The following is a 9351-nucleotide window of genomic DNA, read 5'->3' as shown; positions in this document are numbered from 1 at the left end:
GCAGAAACGAAGATTAAAGGAAACAAAACTGGTGGAACAAGAAGTCCCAGGATATCAATAGTCCTAAGCACAAAGAACTAACAAGGCAACTTAGCCAGAGCACAAGCGTAACAACACTGATGTCCAGCAAGGAATGGGAGACAGGTGCTGAGTAATAAAGAGTGAGGAGATCACATGACCAAGACACCCAGCACCAGAGGAAAAGACTAGAAGCCAGCAAACCACAAAAAGCTGACCGAAAAGTAAAACAACATAGATTCTAACATATGGCACCCCTCATCCCCCAATCTTGGTATGTATGGCACTCCGTCATCCCCAATCCTGGTATGCGTGGCCCCCTCATCCCCCAATCCTGGTATGCGTGGCCTCTTAATCCCCCAATCCTGGTATGTGTGGCCTCCTCATCACCCAATCCTGGTATATGTGGCCCCCTCATCCCCCAATCCTGGTATGTGTGGCCCCCCTCATCCATTAATCCTGGTATGTGTGGACCCCCTCATCCCCAATCCTGGTATGTGTGGTCCTCCTCATCCTCCAATCCTGGTATGTATGGCCTCCTCATCCCCCAATCCTGGTATGCATGGCCACCTCATCCCCAATCCTGGTATGCATTGCCCCCTCATCTCCCAATCCTGGTATGCATGGCTCCCTCATCCCCCAATCCTGGTATGCATGGCCTCCTCATCCCCAATCCTGGTATGCATGGCCCCCTCATCCCGCAATACTGGTATGCATGGCCTCCTCATCCCCAACCCTGGTATGTGTGGCCCCCCTCATCCCCCAATCCTGGTACATATGGCACCCCTCATCCCCCAAATCTTGGTATGCTTGGCCTCCTCATCCCCTAATCCTGGTATGTATGGCCTCCCCATCCCCCAATCCTGGTATGTGTGGCCCCCTCATCCCCCAATCCTGGTATGCGTGGCCTCCTCACCCACCAATCCTGGTATGTGTGGCCCAATCACTGCACACATAAAACAAATAAACGCTTATACTCACCTTGCTTCCTCACCTCTGCTCCAGTGCTGCGTCCTGTCTGCCAGCAGCTCATGTCAGCATCTGAGCAGCGCGCACTCTCAGACACTGATGTGAGCTGCTGCTGCCGGCATATTCACTCCGCTCCACGCCGGGACTATGGGCGTGGAGAAGAGTGAATATGCATTATCTTTAGTAGTGGGCACTGTCAGCAGGAGCTGCGGCTCAGCGCTCCTCCGTGCCCACTGCAAAACAGAATAAATATTCATTCTTCTCCACGCCCATGAGAGTGGAGAAGAGGGAATATTCATTTCCCTTTAGCAGTGGGCACATAAGGTGCCCCGCTCCTCCACCACAACCTCCCTCCCCCCCAATACTCACCTATCCTCCTCGTTCTCCCGCTGCTTCGGGGCCCTCCCAGCTCACGGGCCCAATAGCAGTGGCGTGGCCTGCCGCCATTGGCGGTACGCGACTGGGTTCAAGTACTAAGACCGCCACTGATCCATCAAGAAACCACTCTGAAGTGTGTGGCGCCCCTGCGGGTTCAGTCGCCACAAAGGTACTGCATCTCATCCAGAGGTGTGGTATCCCACTCTCAGGTAAGGCTGGAGTACTGTCCGGGACCCACACACTTGCATCCATTACACTCCACTTCAGAGGGAAGGGCGAGATTGCTCCTAAGGGAGCACACAGTCCCTGGTCCCTAGCTGGAGGGTGGAACCATGTAGTGGGTGTGGGTGGAAGAAGTAGTTTAGGGGAGCACTTCAGTAGGAGTATAAGAAAGCGAGGAACCATCTAGAAGGAGTTCAGTCAAGGCGAGTCCTGCTCAGGAGAGCAGTGGAGGAGGTCCAGGCTCCTGGCTCCAGTGCTTGGAGCAGGAGTTGAGAGGAGTGGGGCCTAGTAAGAGAGGCCCAGGAGAGAGAGAGAGAGGACGGGAGCAGGGAAGGCTCCAGGAGGAACAGAAGGGATCCTAGGGGCACGGGAAGTTCGGATGCCACCCGTGCACCCGAATCTGCAGGAACGTAGAGGGCTCAGGCCGCAGAGGGGACCGGCCCCTAAACTAGTGGACAACCACAAGGCTCAGCTAGAAACCGGAGGCTTCTGTACTTTCAGAGTGCAGTTGCTCACAACCGCAACTACATTGCTAAAAAGGTAGCCACATAGGATTCAGGGAACTGCAGGTTGCCCGACAAGATCTGAGGCTACCGGCTTGGGACACTGGTTGCGAGGCGCAGGGCAGGAGGGTGAGAGCCAGCGCAGGAAGACGACCGAGGAAGGCACACAGAATGGGGTCCCATTATGTGCTCCTGAAATACCTGAGGGATTGCTGAACCCCTCCCTTGGTGAAAGCAGGACGACGTGGGAGGTTGCCCTGGTACTGGTAGCCTGGAGATCAACAACTGTGAGTAAACCTTGAAGACTGCACCCCACTGTGTCCTGGAATTATCTGCGCCATCCCCTGCACTACACTGCACAGCAACATCTACCTCATTAAGTCATCACTGCACCGCCCTGCAGCTTAGCTCTACCTGTGGAGAGCTGAACCAACTCTGCTGCGTCACCATCAGCGCCAGGGGATCTGCACCGCAGCGGCAGCTCCATATAGCGGCATACCACAGGTGGCGTCACGAACATTAAACTATTAAACTATAAACTCTCCTTTTATTGACCGCCCTGGGTCACGGACCGGGTCACTGTCACTGTGATATCCCTTGCACCAACCGGCCCAGCGCCGAGTACCCCACGGTCCAGGGGGCGCATCAAGTGCACAACTGCAATATGGTAAGATTATGGGTCCATACACAGCTCCGTGAGAGTGAAGGTTCAGACTCAAAGCCTTACTGTTGAGCCTCTACACTGCTCTGAGCAAATAAGTGTTTGAGTGGCAAAAATATGTGAACCTTTGCTTTCAGTAACCTCCTCTTGCATCAATAACTGCATAACTGCATTTAAACATTTCTGGTAATTGTTGATTAGTTCTGCACACCGGATTGAAGGAATTTTGCTTGGTCCATTCCTTCCTAGAAAAAAGCTTCATCTAAGTTACCGTTGCATCTCACTATCATCAAAAAGTTAATTTATTTCAGTTCTTCAATACAAAAAGTGAAACTCATATATTGCATAGAGTCATTACAAACAGCGTGATCTATTTCAAGTGTTTATTTCTGTTAATGAGCACACAAAAGTCATTATCTCAGTAAATTAGAATTTATAACAACAGCTTGAAAAATGTTTTAAAATCCGAAATGTTGGCCTTCACTTTTTGTATTGAAGAACTGAAATAAATTACATTTTTGATGATATTCTAATTTAGTGAGATGCACCTGTATGTTGGTGGGTTTCTCCCATGAATTGCTCGCTTCAGGTCCTTCCTCAACATTTCTACAGGATTAAGGTCAGAACTTTCACTTAGCCGTTAAAAAACTTTAACTTTACTCTTCTTTATACATTCTTTAGAGAAGAACTTGTGTGCTTTGGGTTGTTCTCTTGATATTCAGCTAATATGCAGAGGTCCTGACGTTTTCCTTTAGAACTTGCTGGTATAATTTAGAATTAATTGGTCCATCAAAGATCACAAGCTGCCCTGGCCTTAGATGACGCAAACAATGTTACTACCAACACTGTATCTCTTTATCTACTTTTTAGAACTTGTTTGAAAAATATACCTGGCGGTAATTGTGCAGCCAGGCTCTGATTCATGCTACTGTGGTTTGGACAATATGAATCAGGTGACAGGTTCCCTTTAAATCTTTATAAATTGCAAACTGATGTACTACAGAGAAGTGCTCATTGCCTGTAGAACAGGTCAGTCACACAGGAATAGTCTGTATATGGTCCCTGCTTCAGCCGAGCAGGAGCTTCCCCTTAGGCTATGTTCACACGACTGTATTTTTGCTCCGAGTGCTGTCTGTGGAATAAATTGGTTGCGCTCAAATTCAATAGGGCTGTTCAGATGACTGATTTTTTTATATCAGTCAACAGTATACTATCTAATTTTACGGCTATATAGCAATTATTTACATACAAAACTGTTTTTGGTATTGGAAATTTTAATGCACAATGTTTATTATTTGCCTTCTTAACTATCCCTGTATGTGGATCAATAGTGGAAATATAAAAATTAGCACCTCCTGTTTATCATTCTTACATGTTCTTATTACTTCTCTGGTTTTCCTCACCTCAGATCAATCATACCCTCTCAGTACAAACTTCTGGATCATTTTCTCCTTGTAATAATTGTAAACTTTAGGATTCTCTTAAATGTCTTTCGGGACAGGATAACTACAGTGGCATGGAAAAGTTTAGGCACCACTGGTCAAAATTACTGTTATATGTATGGTAATTTTTTGCATTTTAAAACTTACAAAAAGTAAAATGGGCAGATGCAAAAGTTTGCGCACCCTTGGAGATTTGTGTTCTCAGATAACGTTGTCGAAGATTTCAGACCTTAATTAGCCTGTTAGTGTTATGGCTTGTTCACTATCATTGTTAGGAAAGGCCAGGTGATGCAAATTTCCCAGCATTATAAAAACCCAGCCTCCTCTATCTTTGTGCAAAAAATCAGCAGCCATGGGTTCTTCTAAGCAGCCAGGAAAAAAAATACGCAAATAGGCGAATTTAACATTTTACTGATCCGCTCATCTCTGGTTTACACACAACTAATGATGAGCGAGCGTGCTCGCAACTGCTCGGTACTCACCCGAGCATCTCACTTCTCAAGATGTTCGGCGAGTACTTCCGGGATGATCGGGCGGGAGCTTGGGTCCCCGCCCCACATGTTTGGCTTTCTTTAGACAGCCAATTAACATGCAGGGATTGCCTGCCACTCACTGTACTAGCATAGCCATGTTGGTTGTGGCATTACAATGATTGGCTGGCCGCATAGCATCATTGAGTCTATATAAGACCTGGTGACTGTATGCTCGTCACAGTCTATCCTAGAAACAGGCAGAGTAGGGAGAGGTGCTGCTGACTGCTGAGTGAGGGACAGAATTGATGGTTTATTAGTTAGGTATAGGTATTCCTCAGCAAGATATATATCCATCTGAACTAACAGTCCTTCTAAGGAATAATACAGCTGCATATATTACTAGTGATAGCAGGAGTTAGGCAGGCAGAGTTTGTGGGCTGTGTATACAGCATAATAGGGTCCATTGCACGTTCTGTCTGCTGCTGTTACAGATATTCATAGCCCTAGATATCAGGATTATTTTTTTTGCTCTTAATCCTGATTATTTGCTTAAAAAGCAATACAGTACACCATTTTCCTGCTCCATTTGCTTGTTAGCAGAATACATCCAGATTTTTTTGATTTTATTCGCATTGCTGTATTGCGGAAGCAGAGAAACTTTTCCATCATTAGACGTGATCCCATATTACTTGTGACATTTTTTGGAGAGTGACAAATATTACTCTCCATTTAAAGTCAGCCACTTGGCTGTTGTTCATCCTATTCACACTTGATTGCTGACTAATACCACATCTATAAGGCCGCTTCTTAGAACCGTGGCCATCAGATGTGATCCCATATTACTGCGGTAATAATTGTGACATTTTTTGGAGAGTGACAAATATTACTCTCCATTTAAAGTCTGCCACTTGGCTGTTGTTCATCCTATTCAAACTTGGTTTCTGACCAATACCACATCTATAAGGCCACATCCTAAAACCGTGGTCATCAGACGTGATCCCATATTACTGTGGTAATAATCGTCACATTTTTTGGAGCGGGCCAAATATTACACTCCATTTAAAATGGGCAAGGCAAGGGATGGGGAAGTGGACAAGATGAACCTGTGCCTGCTAAGGGAGCACAACGAACACCCACATCATGTCGAACTACCCCCCTGTCCCAATTACTAGGGGGCAGCGGAACACCTCTCTTGAAGCCAGAGTAGTGTGAAAAGGTTGTTGGTTGGATAGCAGATAATGCTTCCAGTCAGTTTGCCACCACCACCACCCTGTCTTCCACATGGTCAAGTCTCAGTAGCCGTGAGTCTGGACCACAAATTCCTCACCCTGATCTTCCTTCCTCCCACCATGCCGAGCGCCGGGAGACAACTGATCCCACACTTGAACACTCCGAAGAGCTGTTCACTTTTCCATTTATAGATTTGGGCCTCTCATCTGGCCTGCTTCAAGTGGGGCAAGAGGAGATCGTATGTAGTGATGCCCAAATATTTGAGCAGCCACGGTCACACGAAGGCAACAGTGGGAAACTGTCGCAAGAGGTGGATGATGATGATGAGACACCATTGCCACCAAGTCAGGAGGAGGACCAGAGTGAGTACATGGAAGACGAGGTGGTGGACGATGAAATCACTGACCCAACCTGGCAAGGTGACATACATAGCGAGGACAGCAGCACACAGGGGGAGGGAGGCATAGCACCACAACAAGCAGGAACAAGCACTGGGGTGGCCACAGACACAAGGCGGGCAAACGTTCCCTGGAACACCAACATGAGGAAAGTTGCCAGTCCAGCTGTTAGGTCTTCCAGAGTCTGGCTCTTTTTTAAAGAATGTGCAAATAACCCCAAAAAGGCCATTTGCACCCTCTGCCATGCCAGCATCAGCAGGAGCAGAGAAACTACCAGCCTGACCACCATCAGCATGCTCAGGTGCATGACAGCAAAGCACTTGACTAGTTGGGTTGAATGCCAGGGTCCAGAAACAGTGTCTGCGGGTGACACCACTGCCTGTTCCACTGTTGTGTGTGCACACCAATCCTCTGTACATGGCACAGGCGAAGATGCCTCCCGCCCTACACCTGTCGTTGCACACTTGCAACCATCACCGTCAGCGTCCACGTCCTTTTCCCAGAGCAGCGTTCAATTGTCCCTACCCCAGTCCTTTGAATGCAAGCGCAAATACGCAGCCAACGCCCCACAGGCCACACTACTAAACTTACGTATTTCTCAAATGCTTGCACTTGAAATTTTGCCTTTTAGGCTCATGGAGATGGAATCTTTCTGCAAGCTCATGGCGACGGCCGTCCCTAGGTACTCAGTCCCCAGCCTCCACTACTTCTCCTGGTGTGCAGTCCCCGCAGTAGACAAGCACGTGTCCCAGAACATTACCCGTGCCCTCAACAATGCAGTTACTGGTTAGGTCCACCTAACCACGGATACATGGACAAGTGCTTGTGGCCAGGGACGGTACGTCTCGCTGACGGCACACTGGGTTAATATAGTGGAAGCCGGGACTCAGTCGGAACCTGGGATGGAACACGTCCTCTCAATGCCAAGGATTGCCCCCACACTCTACAGCCTCTGCACCTCTTCCTCAGCCTCCACCCAGAAATGACCACATCAGTCGGAAGCTGGAAGAACTGCAGCACTGCCTTGGCTACTGCTGAAGCTTATATGCTTAGGTGACAAATCGCATACAGCTGCAGAGTTGTTGACAGCTGTAAAAGAGCAGGCAAATCTGTGGCTGTCACCACTGAACCTACAGCCAGGCATGGTCATGTGTGACAATGGCCAGAATCTAGTGGCGGCTCTGAAACTAGGCGAGCTCACACATGTACCATGCCTGGCCCATGTGCTCAACCTAGTGGTTCAGCAGTTTCTCAAAACCTACTCGGATCTGCATGAGCTGCTTGTGAAAGTACGCCACATGTGTGCCCATTTTCAAAAGTCACCCACAGCTTCTGCTGCCCTCGCAGTGCTTCAGCAGCGTTTGCAGCTTCCAGTTCACCGACTGGTGTTCGATGTCACCACGCATTGAAACTCAACATTATAGATGTTGGGAAGTATTTGTGAGCAGCAGAGGGCAGTTGTTGAGTACCAGCCTCAACCCGCCCGTCGTTATTCAGGTCAGCCTCCGCACATAAGAGCTGATGAGTGGGCATGGATGTCAGACATCTGTGCCGTCCTTCAAAACTTTAAGGACTCCATCAAGATGGTGAGCGGCGATGACACCATAATGATGCAACACCCACATAATTTTTTTTAAGGGTGTTTATGATGGCCGTAGGAAATTTTTTTAGACGCCTACCTCTAACATTCTGTACGTTATACAGTATGCTTACGTATACCCCCAGGGGTAAATGTTTTTCAGTCCATGCACTTAGTGCATGGGCATTACCAGTATAGGAGATCCACTCCTTAATAATGGTAACAATTTTTTTGCTAATGAGGACCTCCTCTACATCTCTTCAAAGGGGTATTGGAGTGCGTCCAATTTTTTGGCAACCCTTGCAGTGACTGCATGGGCATTACCACTATAGGAGATCCACTCCTTAATAATAAGAACATTTTTTTTAACAAGGACCTCCTCAACATCTCTTCAAAGGGGTATTGGAGTGCGTCCAAATTTTTGGCAGCTCTTGCAGTCACTGCATGCGCAATCACAGTATACGAGACACGGTCCTTTATAATGGGAAAACATTTTTTACTGAGGTCCTCCTCTATGTCTCTTCAAAGGGGTATTAGGGTGCGTCCAAATTTTTGGCAGCCCTTGTAGTCACTGCATACGCAATAACAGTATAAGAGACTTGCTCCTTAAAGGGATTGTCTAGTGTTATTGATATGTATTTTTATGGTGAAAAGAAGTATCTCTGTAAATACTTTCTGCTGCTGTTTCTGGCTGTGAGCGGCACTATAGCTGGCTGCTCACAGGCATCACTGTGACCCCCCGCTGATGTCACATCAAGTGAGGCGTGACATCAGTGACTCGGTCCCCGCGGTGGCTGCTGGGTTGTGGGCGGGATTAGCCCGCGCGTCACACCCAGCATCCACCGCGTGCTTTCCCGATGAATGAGGAGAGGGAAGCGCGTGGTGGATGCTGGCTGTGACGCATGGGGTAACCCCGCCCACAGCCCAGCATCCACCATGGAACGCAGAAGTGAGTCACCCCCAGCTGCAGCCAGAACGTGATGTGACATGAGCGGATGTCAGAGCCGGCTCCAGAGATAGCACCGGTCACAGGCAAGAACAGCAGCGCAAGGTATGTACAAAGAAACTTATTTTAACCATAAAAATACATTGGGGCATTATCAATAGTAGTGGACAACCCCTTTAATAATGGGAACAACAAAGCATAGCTGCTGATGACCCTCTAACAATAGTGAGGGCCGACTGCTGGCCCTTTAACAATACTAAGGGCCGCCTGATGGCCCTGTAAAAAAAGGCTTTGTGACTTTCAGAGTCCCTCCTTCATAAATTAAACAGGATGTGTCTGATCATGTCTCACACACCACATGGCCAGATAAGGTAGTGAAATGTTAAAATGACATTTACTTGTGAATGTATTTTTCACCATTGAAATACGCATCAAAAATGCTACGTGTGAACATAGCCCAAGGTGTGGAGGAACTTTTTTTGTGTGTTTTTTTGCCGTATATACAAATCATTACCCTGGAAAGAATGTCCGT

The sequence above is a fragment of the Phyllobates terribilis genome, unplaced genomic scaffold (genome assembly GCF_046119375.1).
Source record: "Phyllobates terribilis strain yellow unplaced genomic scaffold, ASM4611937v1 Scaffold_4__5_contigs__length_816908805, whole genome shotgun sequence".
Taxonomy (NCBI): Eukaryota; Metazoa; Chordata; class Amphibia; order Anura; family Dendrobatidae; genus Phyllobates; species Phyllobates terribilis.
The sequence above is the reverse complement of the archived record's forward strand: the minus strand, read 5'-3'. Positions refer to the sequence as shown.